At 55.8% G+C, this 20,548-nt stretch overlaps 1 protein-coding gene across 2 annotated transcripts in view; it reads right to left on the bottom strand.

The window, feature by feature from the left end:
• Nucleotides 1-16,720, bottom strand: part of GDPD5 (glycerophosphodiester phosphodiesterase domain containing 5) — a 91,540-nt gene extending 74,820 nt beyond the window's left edge. For both annotated transcript variants that reach the window (XM_082660224.1, XM_082660225.1), the window contains exon 1: nucleotides 15,946-16,720. The gene's annotated coding sequence lies outside the window, so the exon portion shown is untranslated. The remainder of the gene's footprint in view (nucleotides 1-15,945) is intronic.
• Nucleotides 16,721-20,548: the final 3,828 nt, after the last annotated feature.

Below are 20,548 nucleotides of genomic sequence, written 5' to 3'. Positions count from 1 at the left end.
GAGAGGGACCCTCAGAACTCTTGGGGAAAGGAGGCTGGGTACAGCCCAGCCCTGCACCCGATCCTGGGCAGGGTGGCTTTGACTAAACACTCTGTGTGACAGGCTGTGGGCCTCCCAGAGGGGGTACCCTAGGCCCTGCTGAAATAAAGCAGCATCCACACCAGAGACCTGAGTTGCTCCCACTGATGCCTCCTGGGAAGTGGAGGGACGGAGGGTGACAGTCTTGTTCTGCCCCCAGGGACATAGGTCAGAGTCCCCTGTATAAGACAAGCCCTGTTGGACCCAGCCTGTGAGCAGAACAGACAAGTTGGGGAGGGAGAGTTCCTGACATATGCCCCTCACCCTCCCCCAGAAGCCAGACCCAACACTCTGCAGGCCTCCGGGGTACAGCTGGGGAGGGGTGGTGTCTGGTCCCAGGGCTCAGGAGACCGGAGGGGCAGCGCCATTTCTCCTCCAGTTGGAAGGCACACAGACACAGGAGTGCAAACACGCACATGGCCTGCATGTGCAACATGTACATAATTCATGGGCTACTATCGCTTTGGCCTGGATAAAGTGTACCCAACAGAAGCCCGCGTGGAGATGAGTGAGTGGCCACCCGGGAGCACTTCCGGGAAAGGAGTGAGTGGGCCAGAGGGCTAGAGGATTGGGGGGGGGGGGTTGGTTTACTATATGCCTTCACAAATTTTATCTCATTGAATTGGCACAAAAGCCCAGTGTGGGAGTTAATATTGTTCCCATTTTACAGATGAGGAAACTGAGGCTCAGAGTTCAAGTAACTTACCCATTTTCACACAGAAGGAAGCGGCAGAACTTCCTGCCCTACAGCAAGCTGCTTCATGCACACAACACTCAACCCCAGCCTGGCTCAACGCCCCTCCCCTACCCAGTCTGGGGCCTTCGAAGAGCCATCAGTGAGGACATCCTGAGCTCAGCAGGCTAACTGCTGAAAGAAAGAGAGAATGAGGAGCAGATTCCTCCAGCAGAGCTAGCCTGACCTCCGCCCCAGCAAACGTCTGACCCCCCAACCAGGGAGCCTCTGCCCCTGCCCAGCTAGGGCAGCCCAGGAGACCTCGAGGCTGGGGAAGAAACAGTCTGGTCCTCCCATGCGTACATGCCAAGAATTCCTGAGAGCCCTTCAGAGCTGGAGGGGACACGCTAGGTGACCTTGCCTGACTATGAGCATGAGGAACTCAAGGTCCAGAGCAGCGAAGGACTTGTCCAAGGTCCCAGAGCGGAAGAGTCCAGTCAGTCCATAAACCTACCAGGCAGCAGCCAGGTGCTGGGGACACTGGGATGAATGGCCTGGCCCTCAAGGTGCTCCCAGTCACGCAGGCACCCACTCAGCTGGTGTTCGGACCCTCGTGAGCTGCCCCAGCCAGCTTCTCCAGCCCCATCTCCAATGTCCCCCCTTTCCTCCCTCTTGCCCCCATCACCCCGGGTTCCTCACAGTGCCCTGAAGGTGTAACCCACCTGTTGACACCTTTGTACCTTTGTACCTTTTCCAAGAGTGTCCTCCCCAGCTGGCCAGAGCCTGCCCACCCCCTCCAACCCCCAGGTAAACCTCTGTTCTTCTGTGTAGAGCCTCACCCCAGCTCCCTCACCCCCCAGCTCAGGCTGATGGAGCCGCAAGTGCTCCGTCCCCCCGCTTCCCTCCCTCCCTCTTCTGAGCTTCCCCACACTCCTGACAATAGCTGCACTCCCTGCCCGGGGTAACTGCTCCTGGTACGATCTCCCTTACACCCCTCAGGACCCGGGACTAAAGAGCCACTGAAGCAAGTAACTGCGTCACCCACTCACCTGCCACGAAGACCCAGAACAATGAAAAAAAAATCACTTCTTCCTTTTAAGACTAGTATTTGTCTTTCTTTAAAAACCCTTAGTGTGCCCGGGGAAATGAAATGGAAGGTTCTTAGTCAGACGCGTCTTGGCATTTCCAAACGCTGGCTCTGTGCCTGGCACACAGTAGATGTCTGAGATATGCGCGTTTGGTGGCTGAAAGAATCAAAATATCTCCGCTTTCCACTTCCCCTTGCTGCCTGAAACTCCACCATTATTACCAATTCTTTCCTGGGGCAAAATGGTGCTCCCTGGGATCCTCTCTCAAAAGGCGAGCTGCCCTGGGCAAGAAACAAGCTCTAGCTGGAGGCTTCTGTGCAAAATGGGAAAGTGAGGGTTCGCTGATCAGCTCTGCCCAGCGTCTTCTCTAGGCTATCTGCCCTAGACCCTGCTCTGTGACAAAGGAGCTGCATGTTCAGACAAGCTTGGGAAAGGCTGGTGGCACCCGTGCCACCTGCCGGGGATCCCTCATTCATATCAACACATTAAAGGGAGAAGTCCCATTCTGACTTATGTGACCTCGCATTTCCCAAATCTGTATGCGTCCTGGGACCCCTAACCATCCCAGGGAACTAGGGCTCCCCAGAGCCCTAGTCCGGGCAGTGTGGACTAGATGGTGTGCCCACGACCACTGCAGGACAAGTATGTGCACTAAAGGGTGTTTGAGGCAAGCCCATATTCCCCCGCGATGACCATTCCAGAGGCAGAAGATCCCACCCAAGCCACTAACAACACTCCTTTGTGACAGAAGCAGTAAATGAACGGGGCATCACGTGGCTTGCAAACGGAGCCCAGAGGAGGGAAGAGGTAACAGGCCAGCCTGGAGACCTGAGTTCCCATTGCAATTCTGTGTTCACTGCTGGCCACTAGGCAAGGGACCTTCTCCTGCTGAGCTCTGCTTTCATTGTCTGCAAAACAGGGATAATGCCGTTCTCAGGGCTGTTGTGAAAATGCAGTGTGGTACTGCAGGCAGAGGCAGATTATAAACTGTGAAGTCCTGTACTGGCATTTGCTATGTACATCATGATTTCCCTGCATGTGCTGCCAGGAGGGTGTGGTCATGTCTTGATTGATCACAAGCCACTGCAGAGGTCCTCAATCAGGATGGATGGATGGATGGATGGATGGATGGATGGAATCCCTAGCAAGACCCAGGGTCAACAATGGCTGGATGAATAGTTATGAATGAATGAATCAATGAACCAATTCTAATAAGCTCAATTGTCCCATTTCTCAGTCCCCAGCTGGTAGAAGCAGCAAATTAGGAAACACACACAAGAGCAAGAGGGGAGGAAAAAGAGATGCCGGGCTGCTGGAGGCAGGTCTGTGGGCAGCAGAATGAAGGTGCAGGGGGAGAAGAGTCAGGAACCTACAAAGGCAGAAGCTGCTGCTGAACAGGCGAGCAGCCCAGGGCCACGGGGTGCAGGGACCAGCTGGTCTCGGCTCTCCCAGCAGCTCAGTCAGTGTTCACAGGGCCCATCCCGGGACTTTAACCACGTGGGCCTCGTGCAGGGAAAGGAAGCAATCACTCCTTTTCACAAAGGTTTCCAACCCAAACTATTAAAGGGTTGTTTTTAAAGGGAACAGGGAGCAAGAGGAAGCCTCAGGGACACAAGCCGTAGCTGCCTGAAAAAACACTTCTTACATTTTTATACCATCTCATCAACATATTCAGGCAGAGGATAAACATTTTTAAAGTGCCTACTGTGTGCCAGGCAAGTGCTGTTAGGCACTGGGCGGAGGGGACACAAGGCCTCTTCAGTGTCACACATTAAAGACCTGGATAGATCCATGAGGTGTTGGGTCACTTGAGGACAGAGAAGGAGGTGTTGGAGAAAAAAGGCCACAGGCAGGAAGTCTGGAGGATGAAGCTAAATCACCACGTGACCTCAGGCAAGTCACCTTCCTCCTCTGAGCTTCTACCTTCCCATCCAGAAAGTGGGGTGGATGATAAAAAAATCACAAAAACTACATTGCACCAGGCACTGGACCAGTGCTTACAGACCTTATCTAATGTGCACAACCAGCGACACAGCTGTCGCTATTTGTTGCGGGGGGGGGGGGGGGGGGGGGGGAGGGGGCGGCGGGGTACGATTATCCCTTTCACAGATAAACACACTGCGGCTCGGCTGGGTACTCACCTGCCTGAAGGCAGAGAGGCGGTGGGAGCTGGAATTTAAACCCAGGTTGGTCTGACTCCAAAGCTCACCCTCTCCGGCCCTCCCAAACAAGTCCCACACCGCCTCTCACAGATTGCCGGGAGGATTCGGTGACATCATGAATATCAAAGAGCTTTATAAAAGGTAAACTATCATGGGTCCAGAGCCAACAAGAAATCAGTCTTGATCCTCCACAAAAGCAAACACTAAAGTTCACAGGGGCATTCAGAACTGGCCACAGCCCAGAACGCCTGGGCTCCTGAGCCCTGCACCTCCTTGGCCAACTTCTTCCCAGGGAAAGGGCAGTCCCAGGAGCCCCAGCTAACCCCCCACAGCCCATGGGGCCTCCTCCTAGACCAGAAACGGCCTCACTCCTGACCACCTTGTGTTCCACCCTGCTGAGGACCCGGAGGGCATGGCTGGGCCCGGGGGCACTGGGGGCTGTGCAGAATCAAGAGCCCCAGGCTCCTTCGCCCTACTGACACGCTGGTCGCCTAATCTCTCCGAGCCTTGGGTTTCCCACCCACAGAGTGGGGGATTAAAGGAGACTTCACCTGGGAAAGACTACTCCAAGGAGGGACTCAACAAACATCACTGACCTTTGGTTGGATGAGTTTAACTGGGTGAGCCGCAGGAAATCCAGGCTCTCAAAATCCCTGGCTGAGGTGGCAGGCGCTACCTCACCCACCAGGAATCCCCCATCTATCTAACGTTAAACTCGCCACCTGTCCTTGGGAGCCCTGGCCCGAGGGGTGGACTCAGCTCCTACCACCTCCGGCACCAGCAGGACCCTAATCTGCTGGCTTCCCAGGGTGGCTGGGGCCCAGGTACGTGAGAGGGAGGAAAAGGGGCTTCAGATGAACTGCACTCATCTTTACTGGAGACACCTGGGCCCCAGGGGACAGACATCCTCACAGGCCTACTGTGGCCCAGAGAGGTTGCTAACTGGCTTCAGGCCACACAGCAAGTCAGGAGTCAAGTGGGTGCTGGGACCCAGGCCTTCTAGGCCTAGCCCAGGGCTCTCTCCACTGCCCCAGGGTCCCAGTTTTGGAGCATGGGTAAGACTCAGAGGGGAAGAACAGTGAAAACAGTCAAGATGAGGCACCCACCCCCAAGGCATGCTGGTCAGGAGGCCTTGGCCATTGACAGCGGGGGCCCCCAAGACACAAGGTGAAAACCAACACCCAGTTGCTCTGTTGTTGCCTGCCTCGCTCACTGCAGGTACTGATGGGGCACATTTGTATAGAGAAAGGGCTCAGTCTGCTTCTGCAGAGTCCTCAGCAAGAGGAAGGAGGTTCCAATTGCAGCATAGTGGATTTAAATTAGACACAAGAAAGAACTTCCTTAGGCAGCATTAGAAATGAACGGTGCACAGAGAAAGGGAGCAGGATGAAGGTGGTTATGGAGTCGCTTGTAGAATACAAGATGCTATCTCATCCATTATGTCCTTTTAGCTTCAAAACAGACCTGGAAGGTAAATGTGGCTGTCCTTATTTTCTAGGTGGGCAACTGAGGCTCAGAAAGTTTAAGTGACTCGTGCAGTGTCTTCAAAGCTCTGCTCTAAAGAGGTAGAGCTGGGCTTTAAAGCCAGGACTGACTCAGAAGCCCACACTCCTCCCTTCTCAGGAAGGCCTCTGAGATCAAGGCACTACCACACCCACCACGGGCATCTCAGCGCTCCTCCTCAGACACCCAGGGCTGAGCTGTCAGAGATGCCACGAGCATTCCCGCCAGGGAGAAGAGGGAGTGCTCAGTGGTGGCCAGCTATAAGGAAAGGGCTCTGCGTCCCAGGCCTGCCCTGCTGCCCCCAAGACGCCACGCCCCAGGGGCCTCGCCGATGCTTTCCATGCGATGTGGCCTGACATCTTCTGTCTGATTGTGCACCTGAGCTCACCTGACACCAACCTCCCCGTACATAGCCTTTGCCCCACTCCGGAGGTAAGGCTGTCTCCAGCAAGGCCACCCTGGAAGCTACCTGCACCTGATTTGGGGGAGGAGGCATGGGCCAACGAGGGCCCCTGGGGTCCCTGCCTGCTCTGCAGCAACAGGGTGGAGGGGAGGCCTGGCTCCTCCAGCCACGCTCAGCACTTTGTGAGTCACTGTCCCAGCCCTGGAGGGCTTGGTCCTGTTCTACTGCTGGGGAAACGGAGGGTCAGAGCAGCCAAGCCACTTGCCCACAGTCAAAGAATAAGAAATAATTCAATTAGAAACCGAGCCATGATTCAAACCCACAACTGCCTGATTCCAGAATCCAAGTGTTTCGCCAGCACATCACTCTGCCTTTGAGTGCAGCTGCTGCTCGCTTGCCACGGCCCCTAGGGCCACACCTCCATGCTTTATACTCACCCTTCCCCCATCCTAGGATGCCTTTCCCATCCAATCTGAGCCAGCAGAGTTCCTAGCCTACCTTCAAGACTCACTTCAAATGCCCCCTTCTCCATGAAGCCCCCCCCTGATTTCTCTCATTCTCATCTGACCTCCTCTCTTTTCATTTGTCTCCTGCTCGGAGCTGCCTGGCCTGCCCGGTGAGGAAGAGACCTGGCCTGTGCCCCAACCACTCCCTGCCCCTCTGGCCTCAGGGCTCCTCCGGAGCAGCGACACCAGTGTCCTCTTCCTCCCAGCTCCCGGCACAGACTGGGCAGCAGAACTTGGGGACATCTTGTCCAGCTGCTTTCTTTCACAGATGGGGACACTGAGGCTTGACAGAATGAGAAGCCACTTCTCACAGGACATGGTTTGCGGGAGAGGACTGGGGGGAGGGGTGGATAGCTGACAGGTGAGTGTCCATAATGGTGCCAGGCTGTGGGGAACTGTCACAGCCTCATCACTGGGGCAGAGTCTAGACTGAAGGCGGTGACGGTCCCCATCCTCGCATTAAAGGTCTGGCCACACCGTGGGTTCTGGGCTCCCACTGTATGATTTGTGATCATGGTAAAAGCTGTCATTCACCAGGCACTTCCTGCTCGCCAGGCACCATCCTAAGCACTTTCCGCTCATTCATTCATCAGTCCTCACAACAACCCTGTGAGGTACTCTCTGTTATTCCCATTCCAAAGATGAGGAAACCCAGGCACAGAGAGATTAAGGGCCACATCGTTGAGTTCCCCAGCCATATTATGGCAGAATCAGGATTTCAGGAAAAATGTCTGGTTTCAGAGCCTGCGTTCTAACTGCTACTCCATGCTTCCAGACAAAGAGGGACAGAGACACAGGCTGGAAAAAACTCACAGCCAGGTCCTCTGAGGACCAGTGGCGGCAGAGCTGGGCCAAGTGGTGGGCGTGGTGGCCAGGGGCCAGGGCACCAATCTCAAAGGGGTGCTAAGGCACCTCTGGAAAGATGGGTGCCCCCAGAACTCCTCTCCCCGAGAGGATGTGACAGTTGGGATGCTTTGGTTCATCTCTGGGGTGGGGGCTGAGACCCCCTTTGCAAGGGATAAGCTCAAGTACCAACAGATGAGCTTTAAACTGCATCCCAAGGAGGGTGAGTCCAGTGGACCTCATGGCTTTTGACTGACAGAGTGAGGAATGCCTTCCGTTTGCCTCTCTGGGCCCAGTCCCCTCTACGTGGGGCCCCAGAGGCTGATCTCAACGGACTGCCTTGGGTTAATGTGTCGTTGGCTTCCAGAAGGTTCACCCAGAGGGAAGCCCCAGTGGGAGACTGCAGGAAGGAGGAAAGAGAGTGGAGGTTTTATTCCCCTGCCAGGTCTCCTGGGTTAACAGGGTCCCTTGGCCACAGCCTCTGTCCATACAGCTGACACCTTCCTCCAGGGCAACTGCAGCTCTGGGAGGTAACTGCCCCCAGGTGCTGCACTCCCTTTGTTGGTTTGCTCCACCCCACTGTCGGAGCAGCTCACCCGGGGCTGATATACCCTCTCTGGGGGGGCCAGAGCAGAGGAGACCAGGTACTATCGCCAGTGGCCCCTTTCTGCAGTCTTCTTCTCGCCCTCAGAGCCTCCTCTGAATGTGCATGGAACAAATGATTACACAATCGCGGTTTGCAGGGGTGCCCCACACTAAGCCTGCAGGCCTCCACTGTCTCAGCCCGGCCTGGCCCAGCAGGCCATGAAGGGAGGGGCAGGAGGCAGAGTTCGGTGAGGACAGCCACGGCCAGCGTGAGCGCTCACTGTACGGTAGGCACTGTGCACTACACACCAAGTACTTCATTCTCTTCTTAAAACCCCCCCAAGGAGGCCAAGGAGGTATGCCCTATTTGTGCATTTTACAGAAGAGGAAACGGGCGCTCAGAAAGCTGAAATGACTCTCCCAGGGTCATATTTCCAGCAAGTGACAAAGCCAGGACTCAAATTCAACTTTCTCTGCCTCCAAAACCCATCCTGGTAGTAACCTTGAAATAATTTTATTGGATTGGCTTTCAACAGAGACAGCTGACTTAAATGGGGTCAATTATTGCTGAGGGCCACACAGAGGCCTCCAGTGTCTCCCCAGTACCCTCCCTCGAGATGAAACAAACTCTCTGGCGTTCTTCAGTTCTCCCAGGTGGGACGGGGGCCCCAAGTGGGTGGCGCAATTGGGTGTCCGAGTTGGACAAACAAGCAGATCCAGACAAGGCTTCATTGTTAAGGGGAGCCTGACTCTTTGGCCATTTAAACAAAACCAAGCAAGACAAAATGCTTACTGCCTTATCTCTTAGAGAGAAGGGGGATGGGAAGGGCCCCAAGACTGGGTGTTGATCCTTCCCCCGCCAGCCTCAGGTGGTTGGGGCACTAGAGAGAGCACTGCAGGGGGGTCCAGGGTCTGAGTCCAGCAGACTCTGCCACTGTCTGTGACCTCCTACTGCACACTGCCGATGTGTCCGGTACTGCACCACCGGTGCCTTCTGCGCACGGCCTCATTTGGTCTCTATGAGAGATTATGGTTATTCCTGTTTTCAGACAAGGACACTGAGGCTCAGAGAAGACACCCAAGCAGGGAGCAGAGGGGTGTTGGAACCCAGGTTTATCAGATTGCAAAGTCTTTCCACTTCCCTGTTTCTCCAGGGAGAGCAATACCGCAGAGGAGGGAGCAGCCTGGAAGCAGTGAGCTCCCTGTCCTGGGGATGTACAAGTACAGTCTGGGGATGCTGCAGGAGGTGGCCAGGTGGCTCTGAATCTTGGCTGTGCTTTGACATCACCTGCAAAGCTTTAAAAACTATTGATGCCTGGGTCTTGCCCCAATTTTTTCTTTTAATAAATTTATTTATTTACTTTTGGCTGCATTGGGTCTTCCTTGCTGCACGCGGGTTTCTCATTGTGGTGGCTTCTCTTGTTGTGGAGCACAGGCTCTAGGCACGCGGGCTTGCCCGAATTTTTAAAAGTTCCCTAGATGATTCTAACGTGTGCAGCAAATTTGAGAGCCATGAGCCCAGAGGCCCACTACAACCTCTCCCACCCCACACCTCTTGAAGGAAAGAAGGGCTTTGTTACTCTGACCCATTTACGAGAGGGGCAAAAAACAGGCAAAACGTAAGGGCCGAGGTCGTGTCCTCGGGGCCCCACCACCAACCACCGAGTGTAGGCAACATGAGGGGACCCTGACTTCAGAGGTGAACTCCTTTAAGATACTTGGGGGGTCCTGGCTCCCTTGTCAGTGGAAGAAAACTTTCCCTTTGAGCCTCCTGGGTGGGAGGGTGAGGCGAATTCTTCATGGCCTTTTTTTCCCTCTTTAGTAGAGTTCACTCATTCAAAAGCTAAACAGCTGTAGGATTAATGCTGGAAGACCACCTCCGCCGGTGGGCGTGTTTGGGAGCAAGAAGATAAAAGAACTCCGAGTGAGGCCTGTTTATTCTTTTCTGTAGGAGATTTGGTTCCAGGCCTGGGAAGAGCTGGGACTCTCAGACCTCGGCCCACACTTCCTCCCACCTGCCTTCCTTGTGCCCTCCAGCAGAATATCACAGATGGCAAGACAGCGTGGGGTGGTGGGAAGAGGGAGGCCTGTGGAGTCCAGCAGACGTGGGGTCTGCCCAGACGCTCCTCCTAGCCAGCCACCCTGGACAGGAACCACTCCTCTCTGACCTCATGCCTCGTGCTGACCTCACAGTGGTGCCCGGGTGCGCACGCGCACATGCATGTTAAATGATACTTTCCAACTTAGCGCCAGGAGCACCACCTCCAGGAAGCCTTTCCTGACTCCCTCCCCGCCCAGCACTGGACAAACCCAGCCCCTGGCCCTCTCTGCCACATTCTGTCACATTCAGTGTCGTCACTGCTTCTGCATTCTCCCCTCCTGATGAGGTCGTTCATTCATTCATTACACAGAGCAGCTGCCCTGTGCCTGGGATTCATTCCATATGCACTTCCTGAGCACCTGTTCTTTCAGACTCTGCTAGGAGATACAGGCAACAACAGCTAATATGCATTGAGTGCTTATTATGCGCTGGGTATTTTTCTGAGTGTTTTACATGTATAATGCATTTAATCCTCACCACAACTAAAACTGTCCCCATTTTACAGATGGGGAAACTGAGGCCCAGAGAGGTTAAATCACTTGCCCAAGTCACACGGCTAGTAAGTGTGCACTCGGGCTGTGATCTGAGCATTGCCCTCTACCACCATCTACAGATGTCGATGGGACCAGCCCCCGCCTTGGGAGCTCACTCTTCACAATTTGGAAGTTTTGTATCTGTGTTTACTTGTTGAATGTCTATTTCCCCCACAGACCAAAACCTCCCATCATGTTACGTTTTGTAATACGTAATCATGTGTGTATGCAGCGGGAGAGGGAGACCAAATGAACACTGCTTCCCTTGAAGGAATCTTCAAGCACATCGCAGCATCTGCTACCTGGACCCCAGATGGCTCCTCCCAACTGCGTCATTCCTGCCGCTAAGGCCTGAGAAGAACCAGGTCCCTGGACATCCCAGTCCTGCTCCCTGCCTTGAACTTAGCTTGGGGCCTGCTCACTGGGAAGGCGGTGGGAATGGCAGCTCTCCCAATCCCGTCTGACAGAGTCCTCCCCAGGCGGCCAAGTGTCCTCCTCTGGGAAGCCCTCCTTGCTGCCTGGCACATCCTCCCTCCCGGCCTCACTGGATGGGCTCTTCCATCAGCTTCTTACTGAGTCACTTGATCACGAAGCTACTGAAGGGATGGGCAAGGGGACTCACGCTGACAGAGTACCCACCTGTGTGTCAGGCCTGGCACCTGCCGCCCGTTGTCTCATTTAACCCTCACAACACTGTGGTTGCCAGTGCCACTTTACAGAGAAGACGGCAGAGATACAAAGGTTGAGCGACTTGCCCAAGGGGCAGCTTGCATTGCCTCTCCTGGGTAGGGGTGGGGGCAGCCACTTTGCGCCAGGCACCCTGCTAGGCACTCTGGGGGGCGGAGGGGAGAACTGGGGTGGCAGAGAATCTATTTCTGACTGGCTGGCAAAGGAAGCAGATCTACACAAGTCCAACCCACAGACCACAGTAGGCGAGTGACGGCTGTGGATCTGTAGCGGAGGAGTCCTGGAAGCTTCTGGAAGGAGGCATCTTCAGGCCTGGCTAGATTCCTCACTGCTGCACTCCCATGACCGCCACAGGAAGAAGGGCAAGCCTTGGCCTACAAAGCTCTGGTGCCCCGCGGGTACTGCCCTGGAGGCTGCAAAGGGAGGAGGAGCAGCTGTCCAGCCAGCTGCCCTGCCAATGACCCCACCGTAGCCAGGGCCGGCCTGCCTCCAGCCCTGCCAACCTGGCCTGGCCCAGGCGGCTCCCAATCACAGGGTCTTCTCTGCCCAGCTAATGACCATGTTGCCAGCAGCCCTGGCCGCCACCCTCCTTCGGGGGAGGCAGCAGCTAACTACAGAGCCTGCTGGCCCAGACAGTGGCCGGGCCAAAAATCACAGCCACCCATCACACCACATCCTCTGGCCCTGAGGCTGTGGTCTCCTCCCCTACCTTCCAGGGTCACGAAGGACACTGCAGAAGGCTGGAGCTCTGGAAGCTCAGACACCATCCCCCTCACCACAGACCCGGGGAAACAGGACCACAGCATGGGTCTGATTCACCCCAAGTCACACAGTCAGCCAGTGCAGAGCCCAAGGCCCTCTGCTCAACCCAGCACTGTCCTTCCCTAGCCCTGAGAAGAAGGCTCATTTCCAGGCTTTTTACCTGCGTAGTTCACTCTTTTTACCTGCGTAGTATGCTCTAGACACTCCCCACTGTCTAGCTGTGTGACCTTGGGCAAGACAATGTACCTTTCTGAGCCCTGTCTTCCAGGGTGTAACAGTAGCTACCACCCAGAGTTGTGAATGAGAGGATCTGTAAAACACTTAACACAGTGTCTGGCTCAGAATAAGTTCTCAAGAGCATTAACAATTGCTCATATCATCATCACAATATTATTAAATGAGTATGTAGATGCATTTTACAAACTGTAACATGTGATGCAATGGTAGGTATTGTTTATTACTAGTACTGTGAAGTTAAAGGTTCAGAGAGGGTGTGACCAGAGGGTTGGGTAATCCAGGAATGTTTCTGGGGGGATTTATGACCTGAATTAGGCCCTGACTGATGTGGAAGTGAGCAGAGCGGAGGAGCACCATAAACAAAGGGACCACACATGATGTGTTTAGGAGACAGTGGTGAGCAATGACCAGGGGTCCACGCAGTGGCTGCAGTGGGCAAGGCCTTGAATGCACAACAAAGAGGCCTGGTCTCCATCTTACTGGTAAGAAGGAGTCACAGAGGGTTCTCAGTGGGGGCCCCATGGTGCTTTCTGCAATATGAATTCTGGCTGGCATTCAAGGCCCTCCACCGTCTGGTCACTCACCCACCCCTCTTCTCCACACCCCTCTCTGACCCCACAGATCCACCATCATCGTCCCAGAGTTCTCCCCACCTCCCTGCTTATTACACCATCCCACCTTCTCCACCATTAGCCCACCTCACGGTTCTCGTTCACAGTGAAACACCCTTTCATTAAGTACCTTTCGTGCCATCTGCTTTACATATATGACCTCACAGTCACCCGTAACTACCCTCATTTTACAGAGGAGCGAGCAGAGGCCTGGCTGGGTCAGGTGTCTTGCTCACAGTCTCACAGTGAGTGAGTGGCACAGCCAGAATTCAACCTTGAACTGATGTCGGGACCCCTACTCTCTAAGGCAAGTTGCCTCTAGCCTTAGCCCAGACCCCTTTCTCCTTGATAAAGCCTCCTGGGTTACTCCAGTCCCCAAGAGCCTCTCCGGGCCACCCCTCCTGACCCATTTGGAATCGGAGGCCCACAGCTTGAGCCTGGTTCATCTATAGCTTGGTTTCCACTGTTTCCTGCGGGTCCACCTTGCCCCCCAGTAAGAGAGCTGGGGTTGATATTAGGTCACTGTCTTCCTGTCGCCCCTTTCCCCCGGATCTGAGACTTTGTCTAGCACTGACGGGAACCACCTGCCTCCTCTGGTGGGGCTCAGAAGCTCAGCTGAGCACACAGCAAACAATTTCCCTAAGCCCGCCTCGCAGCGAGGCGAGCCATAAATTATTCACCGCACCTTTGTGCCTAGGGAGGCCAGAGGGAATGAACACCCGCTCCCCACAATCCCAAAGAAAGCCAGCAGCCCTGGGATGAGGGATCGGAACCTAGAGCCCCTTGCCAGGGTCCCCAAGCAGATTTCTGAGGGCTGTGGGCCCAGGGAGGTAGCGTAGGGTAGCCTGACCCATACAGCTGAGCAAACCCATGTCTGTGAATCTGCAACAGTAGCCTCCATTCCAATCCAAGGCAAGTCTGAGAATTTCTCTGGATTTCCTGGTCAAAATCCAAGCTTCCTTTTCTTACAGGGAAGGAAATAAATTATCTGGCCACGTGCTGTATATTTATATCTCATTTAAAGCTCACAACAACCTTGTAAAGGAGGAATTCTAATTTACAGAGAAGCAGCTGGGGCTCAAAGGAGTGAAGTGACTTGCCCAACACCACATGGCCAGTGGGAGGAATCAGAGCAGATTCACGCTGCCTGGTCTGTCTGACTCACTGCCGTCTGCCCGTGCCGCTTAGCCCTCCCCGTTGGGAGCTAGTCACCACAACGCCTTTTCCATCTGGGTAGCTTCCAGGGCACCTGGGACGCAGTCAGCACTCAGTTCCTGAAGCAAACTCCAAGGCCCTGCGCAGGAGGTCTCACCTCTCTGCCCCCCAGCTTCCCGCACAAGGCAGCCATTAGGAACAAGCCCAGTTTTGGCAAACAGCAAAAATTCTTCAGCAATTGACAGTGTGCCGGATGTGATGGCTCCATTATCTGAGCAGGTAACAAACAGCCTGCCTTGACCCCATTTTACAGGTGAGGCTTGGAGCCCTGGATGCATGCAAAAGGTCCCAGGTGGCTCCCCAGCCCCGTTCTGCCTCACTCCAAGTTCCAGCTCCTTTCCACCCCACCGTGAAATGAGATCACAGGTGTGAAATTATCTCATCAAAGAGCAGCTTTGTTTAGATGCAGGGATTATTATGAGAATCTGAATCCCCACGGATGGTGGGGGTGAGGCTGGAGAATCCCAAGCCCCTCAGTCACTTTCCCTTCCAGTTCCCCCAAACACTCCACCCCCAGGGACCGAGCTTCCAGCCTCCAGCAGATCTCTCCACCCTCCCCCACCTCCCAGGGGCTTTCCAAGGTGGATTCCCCCTGACTCCAGGAAGCTGGGCACAGCAGGGGTTAACCAGTCACGGCCAAGGCCACCGGGGTTCCTACCTAGGCCACATCCCCTCCCCCTCCCCACCCAGAACAAGAGCCCACAGGGTCCATACCAAGCACTCTTTCACAACGTGCCTCTCCCTGCACAGCCCCAGGGGGGCAGCAGAAGAAGCCCCTGCCTGGGAATCCAGACCCTCAGACTGTGCCCCCAGCCCTAGCAGCCCCAGCTCTGAGACCCTGTGCAACCCGCTCCCCGCCTGGACCAGAGGTGTCTTGCAGGTTCCCTTGTCCAGGAGAGGCTGAGGTCAGACCTGAGGTTGGGGCCAAAGGCTATGGGGCTGCTGGTCTGTCTCAGGCCCCAGCACCCTGCACACAGATTCTCACAACAGCCTGATACAGGGTCACCCAGACCTCATATCAGGGGTGGGAAAACCCCAGCCAGCCACCCAGAAGATGCTAACTTGGGAGGGGGAGGGGACACCTTGAAGGATGTTTGGGAAGGTTTTCTCAAGTGTACTTCTGGCTCAACTACTCACTTGCTTTAGGACCTCAGCAATTGGCACCCCCTGTCCTCAGGCCTCAGTGTCCCCCTTACTAATGTGAAGGATGTGAGCTGGGTGAGTGCTGAGGGGCCGTATCTCCTGCAGTTCTGATGGGCTGTGACTTAGGGACCTCTACAGTGTGTTCTCCCATCAGATAAGCAGCGTGTCAGGACCTCCGGAGCGTCTTAGAGACACTGGAGTCTGGCACACAGGGTACAGGGGCAGCTGCTCTGTCAGAGAGGGAAGCTGTGGAACTGGGAAGCTTCCCACTTCTGCCCTCAACTCTGGGTCACCTTTCCTGGGAGGTGACATGACAATGGAGTGGGAGGGAAAGAGGCCAGGAGAAGCCACGTCCCAGCCTCAGGATCAGCTCTCCGATGCCCCAGTGGCCCCCACCTCAACCCCCACCCCCACCCCACCTCCTACCATGCGGCTCTGCACTTCCTTTCTTTTTCTCTCCATTCTCTGCTCCTTTCCCTCTCCAGCATAACACTCCTCCCCAGTCTCAGCACCAGAGTAAAAAGAGCAGGGTCAATCAACCCCGTTGAACCTCAGTTTCCCCATCTGTAAGCGCTCTTAACAGCACACAACACCTTCTATCACACGGAGTAGTGAGCCATTTGCGCAAGGGTGGGGCGCGGAACGGCACACAATGGGCGCTCAATAAGTGCCCGTTTTCTCCCTTTTCCTCCTCCCTTTCCCGCGCCCCCTCCTAGCCAGTTCCAGCCGCAGCTAGTACCCAGTGCACACCCGCAGGTGGCCCCAGCGCTGCCGGGATGGGGTCGGAGGCCGCCTGGCATCCGGGGCTCTCTCACCTGCACTTCTCGGCTCTCTCTTGTGCTCTCTTGGGGGCAAGCGCTCAGCTCCTCGCCTGGGGCGGCAGGAAGGTGGCAGCTTCGACTCGAAGCACCAGCCCAGTCTGGTTCAGTCCGACTATCCAGCCCGCCTTGGACCCCTCACGGGGCGCTGAACCCGGGCCGGGGTTTCCTGGATGTTCGCACGGTCCCAGGTCCGAAGCACCGGATTGGAGGCAGCTGAAGGTTCGGGTTTCGGGCAACCAGAGTCTGGAGGCGTCCGGGCTGCTTTGCACTCAGTCACGGGGCTGGGGGCACCCCGCCTTAACCGCGGTCGGAGGGCTGGGGGCTCCAACACACACTATAGAAAGGCTGGGAACGAGCCCTTAACCCTAGAGCCGTATGGTGGGCCAGGAGCGTCCCTCGCCGGTGCACTGGATCAGGGTCTGGGGCTCGGGGCGCCCCGGCCACACGCCCCGGACCGCAGGGCAGGGAGCGTCCCGGCGGAACCCGGGTCTGGGACAGGCGGGGCAGGGCAGGGCGCCGGCGAGGAGGCGCGGAGCCCGGCGGGGAAGTCTTCTTAGGTTCGGATTCGGCTCGCTCTGCAAAATGGGGCGGTCCTCGGCGCGGCAGCTGACTCCAGAGCTCCGGGCCGCGGCTATACTTCCTCCTCTTTCCCCGGCTCGCTAGCCGCTCGCTCAGTCCCGCGCCGCAGCCGCTGCCACCCCCGCCGCTGTCATCCCCGCCGCCCACCCCCACAGGAGCTGCAGTCGAGCCGGAGCCGAGCAGAGCCTAGGTACCGCCGGTCAGCGCCGGAGCGCCTGCCAGCGCGGCCCCGCCCGAGTGGGGGCGGGGTCATCCTGAGGCCCCGCCCCACCCCGGCCACCGGCAAGGGGCGGGGCGAGCTCCAGATCCCCTCCCCGCGGTCCCGCGCCGTCGGGCAGCGGGAGCCAATCGGAGAGTGGGAAAAGAGCGGAGGTCTGCGGAACGTGGGCTCTACCTCGGAGAGGGCGGGGCAGAAGTGGAGAGGTGCCGCCCGAGAGAGGACAATGGAGGGGGAGGATGGTTCAAAGAGCTGAGCGAGAGGAGAGGGTAACCTGGGGACCCGGATGGAGGGAGAGCTGGGGAGGGCTGGTTTGTCTGGGACCAGGGGTGGGGGAGTCATGGGGTAGGAACAGGGGTCGGAGTGGGAAAAGGATTAGGATGTAGGCTAGGTGAGTTATCCGGGGTAGTGGAGTCCCCAGGGATAGTGGAGCCCTCGGGACTGGTAGGACACACCCTCACAGTACCCTTCTCCTTCCCAGCTAATAGGGCTCAGCGCGAGGAGGCGAGCTTGGATGCAGTGAAATATTCAGGTTTCAGGAAGCAGTGAATACCAAGTTTCTGAAGATAAAGAGCGGATCTTCCTTCAACATTTCGCCTTTTCCAGCGCCCATCCGCTGGGAGGTGCGTCGTTGTCAGTTTTAAAAAATAAGTTAAGAGCAGAGATGTGTGAGGACCACACACACACACACACACACACACACACACACACACATCCTCAAGAGTACTGAGTTCTGCCCCGAACTTCTGTCCCTCGCCCCCCCGCCAGCCTTGGGGCTGGAGCTGTGTCTGATTTATCTCTGAGTCCCAAGCACCTAGCACAGGGCGGGGCACAGAGCTGGTCTTGGAGGGTTTTAATGTATGAATGAATGAGTGTTGAATGTCCTGCAGGGGCCAAGTGAAAGCCACTAATTGGTCTGGGGAGCGAAAGAATGGAGGCCGCAGAGGACAGGTTATCTGTAAGCCTCACCACCAACCTTATGCAGTAGGTACTCCATTTCACTGATGAGGCCACCAAAGCAGAGAGAGGCCAAATGATGTTCCCAAGACCATATAGCTGGCAGAGAATGCCGTCTACTCATCACTATCACTATCTATAGGTCAGGGGACTTCCCTGGCGGTCCAATGTTTAAGACTCCATGCTGCCAGGGGCTTCCCTGGTGGCGCCGTGGTTAAGAATCTGCCTGCCAATGCAGGGGACACAGGTTCGAGCCCTAGCCGGGAAGGCCTCACATGCCGCAGAGCAACTAGGCCCGTGCGCCACAACTGAGCCTGCACTCTAGAGCCCGTGAGCCACAACTACTGAGCCCGTGTGCCACAACTAGTGAAGCCCATGCACCTAGAGCCCGTGCTCCACAACAAGAGAAGCCACCGCCATGAGAAACCAGCACACCGCAACGAGGAGTAGCCCCCGCTCCCCGCAACTAGAGAAAGCCCGCACGCAGCAACGAAGACACAACACAGCCAAAAACAAAATAATTAATTAATTAATTAATTTAAAAAGACTCCGTGCTTCCACTGCAGGGGGTGCAGATTCCACCCCTGGTCGGGGAACTAAGATCCTACATGCCGCGCAGCGTGGCCAACAAAACAACCACTAACATTCTAGGGCAAAGCTATGTGGCTTTGAACAGGTTCCTCAACCCCTCTGAGCCTCTGGTTCCTCGTCTGTAAAAGGGAAATAAAGATGTTGCTACTTGGCAAGAACTGGGCAGGCACCAGGCTTCAGAGGATGGAGGGAAGGGTCTTCCTGGCAGAGGAAATAGCATGTGCGAAAGCATGGAGTCTGAAAGAACACCTCTGGGGACCCCTGGCCTATTCTGGGGGGATTAGGAGAGTCTTCCCTCAGGGCAGACTCGGGCCAGAAGTAGGGGTTGGTTAGCTTAGGAGGGAACCTCAGGGAATGGACAGTACTCTGTCTGGGCATCTCTCGGCTTGAGGTCTCTGTAATCAGGTATTTCGTGTTTAGTTGGACCCACTGGGCCAGGAGCACCTCCGTGGCTATGCGCCCCCCACCCATCACCAGCAGAGAGCCTGGCGCCCTTGTGAGACCTCAGCACTGGGAGATGAATGAGGCTCTCACAGAGCCCCCAAAGCGGGTCAGATGAGCAGAATGCCTGCATGAAAAGGAGGCTTTCAGAACAGACCCTCCATGACCCTTGAGGCCCTGGAGAGAGGTGCCCAAGGTCACCAGGAGGTGACCAGCACACAGTTCTCAGACGCCCACATTTGCCCTCTGACTACCCTTCCGGGGGAGAAAGTCTCCTGACGCGGGAGAATCAGGCCTTTTTGTGGCCAGAGAGGCTCACGAAGTGTGACAGAGGCACGGTCATGGTGGCTTGTCTGAGGGTGATTGAGGGCTCAGAGGCCGGCTCTGAACCTGGGCCTCGGGGCTGACAGGAAATGCTAGCCTTGTCAGCCTGGTGCTGGGCTCCAAGAACCTTCACCCTCCTGACATTCTTCTGACCTTACTTTCTTCTGCAGCTTCAGCTCTGTTGCAGATTCCTTCCCAATCTCAGTACAAATGAACATTCACTTTCATGCCTACATTTACATTAAAAATTTCACATTTCTTTTTCTTGAATAGGGCCACCGAATTGCGTAAGGTTTCACACCCTGTGAGATCTGCTTCCAACAAATCATTACAGTGCACCCACCACGTGCAGGCTCTGTGCTTGGTGCAGGCAAATGCGGCCCTCCTGCAGCTCACTGACTGGTGTGGGGCTGATAGGCTCAACTCAACTTGTTGGCCCTCACAATACATCCTGCTTTCCTGCCTCTGCCTCTGCCGGCCCGGATTCCTTTCCCCAGCTCTCATGCCTGCATGCGCCCCACTCGGCCACTGGACTTCTCTTCATCCTCAAGGCCCAGTACACAAATTGACCTCTCTGAGAAGCCTGCCTGACTCCCCCAGTGGGGAGCACGGCATCGTCCCACGGAGCTGCTGACGCGGCTCTTAGCGCCTCTCTTAGGGTTCTGATCTGCTTAGATGTTGGGCTCTTTCTGGGTTGGTTCTCCCACTGGAGTGTGAGCTTCTAGAGAGCAAGGAATGCAGTCTTGTTTCTCTCTGTCCCCATCCCACGACCCTGCCTCACTCATCCCACATTTACCAAGAATTCTTAGGCTGGATGAAGTCCCAGACCAAATATTGGGCACCCAGGGATGGGACAATCAGGGAGGAGCTGCCCTTGACATCAAGGAGCCCCGGTCCCAGGGCTCTCTGCAGTGGTGGTGTACACAGAAGGCGCCACGAACACAGAGGAGGCTGCCTGATTCGGCAGGGGGAGGGTGGGGCAGGGTCCAGCCGGCTTCACTGGGAAGGTGGCACCTGAGGCAGAGGGAACGCTGAGCACAAAGGCATGAAAGTGGGAACTGGCAGGTGATGGGTGAGAAGTTCGGTGTGTTTGGGGGAATGGGAATGACACAGGAAGGAAGAAATGGAGGTCGCACTGGGAGCAGTTAGAGTGCAGACTCTGGACCCACATGGCCTGGGCTTGAATCCCGGCTCTGCCATCACTAACTCTGTCCTTGCTCTGGGCCTCGGTCTCCCCATCTGTAAAGTGAGAATAATACTAGTACCTACTTTGTAGTCTATTTATAAGGATAAAATGAGTTAATTTCTATGAAAGCTTAGGGCAGTGCTGGTACATGATAAGCCTCACTGCGAGTGTCTGATAAACAGGATGGAGCTGGAGGGGACTGCACAGGCCACGTTAGGTGGGGCTTTGAGTTTGGCCTTTATATCCAGAGGGTACCAGAGCGTTAACAAAGGGGGAGGGGTGAAGGGGTGGAGGCGGCTTGG

Source organism: Grampus griseus (assembly GCF_964374135.1).
Source record: "Grampus griseus genome assembly, chromosome: 8".
Classification (NCBI taxonomy): domain Eukaryota; kingdom Metazoa; phylum Chordata; class Mammalia; order Artiodactyla; family Delphinidae; genus Grampus; species Grampus griseus.
The sequence above is the reverse complement of the archived record's forward strand: the minus strand, read 5'-3'. Positions and strand labels throughout refer to the sequence as shown.